Raw genomic sequence first — 1,778 nt, 5'->3', positions numbered from 1 at the left:
TTTTAGCTATTCAAGAAGAATTAAATCAATTTGAAAGGAACAAAGTTTGAGAATTAGTCCCTAGGCCTTCAATGCATCTATAATTGGAACTAAATAGGTATTTAGAAATAAAATGGATGAAAATGGAAATATCATTAGAAATAAAGCTAGACTTATAGCTCAAGGTTATTGTCAAGAAGAAGGCATAGATTATGAAGAAACTTTTGCACCTATTGCTAAATTAGAAGCTATTAAAATATTGCTTTCTTTTGCCTCTTATAAGAATTTCATTTTGTATCAAATGGATGTGAAGAGTACCTTTTTAAATGGTTATATTATGGAGGAAGTTTATGTAGAAAAATCTCCAGGTTTTGAAAGTTTTGATTTGCCTAATCATGTTTATAAATTGAAAAAGGTTCTTTATGGCTTAAAATAAGCCCCAAGAGCTTGGTATGATAGGCATGACAACTTTTTACTTGAAAATGACTTTAAAATGGGAAAAATTGATACTACTCTCTTTATTAAGGTTAAGGATAATGATATGCTTATAGTGCAAATATATGTGGATGATATTATATCTGGTTCTACTAATCCATCTTTGTGTGAAGAATTTTCTAAGTGTATGTGTAGTGAATTTGAGATGAGTATGATGGGAGAACTTAGTTTCTTTCTTGGACTCCAAATCAAACAACTCAAGGATGGTATCTTCACAAGTCAAGAAAAATACACAAGGGATTTGCTCAAGAGATTGAAATTCAATGAAGGTAAAATTGCAAAAACTCCTATGAACACTACCACTAAGCTCGACAAAGATGAAAAAGATAAATGTGTGGACATAAAGACTTATCGAGGTATGATCGGATCTTTACTTTATTTGACCGCTAGTAGACCCGATATCATATTTAGTGTATGTCTATGTGCTAGATTTCAATCCTAAGGAATCACATTTGCATGCCGTGAAAAGAATATTTAAATATTTGCTTGGAACATTGATGTAGGCTTGTGGTATCCTAGAAATGTTGGATTAAATTTGATTGGATATTCCGATGCGGATTTTGCCAGTAGTTTATTTGACCGTAAGAGTACTAGTGGGACTTGCCAATTTTTTGGTAGTTCCTTAGTATCTTGGTATAGTAAAAAGCAAAACTCAGTTGCTTTATCCACTACCTAAGCGGAATATATTGCGGTTGCTAGTTATTGTGCACAAATTCTTTGGATGAAACAAACTCTTTATGTTTTTGGATTAAAGTTTGATAGCGTGCCTATATTTTGTGATAATACTAGTGCTATTAATTTGACTAAGAATCCTATCCATCAACTAAGCATATTGATATTAGGCATAATTTTATTAGATAGCATGTGCAAAATGGTAATATTACCCTTGAATTTGTAAGCTCTAATAATCAATTAGCGGATATTTTTACCAAGCCTTTGAATGAAGATTTTTTTTTTCAAAAATAGGCCAGCTTGGTATTATTCGTTGTGATGCATCTCTATTTTCTATCATACTTGATATTATTATATAATGCATATTAATAGGGGAAGAATTGGAATCTTTGTATATGTCATATTTTTAGGGGGAGCACTTATATATTTATTGTTCGTTTTTATGATTCCAAAGGGGGAGAAGTATAAGAAAAATGTGTTATGATTGTGTTGAACGTATTATTTAGGGGGAGAATTACTTAAAGGGAAGAAGTTAATTCTTTTGAATGAATTTTAAGCATGATCTTTGTGATGATATGTATACTTGATATTAAAATTACTTGTTGGTCATATGTGTTGCTATGGTTATATGT

This window comes from Benincasa hispida, unplaced genomic scaffold (genome assembly GCF_027475165.1).
Source record: "Benincasa hispida cultivar pf3 unplaced genomic scaffold, pf3_genome.v1.1 HicScf950, whole genome shotgun sequence".
Classification (NCBI taxonomy): domain Eukaryota; kingdom Viridiplantae; phylum Streptophyta; class Magnoliopsida; order Cucurbitales; family Cucurbitaceae; genus Benincasa; species Benincasa hispida.
Note: the sequence above shows the minus strand (reverse complement) of the source record.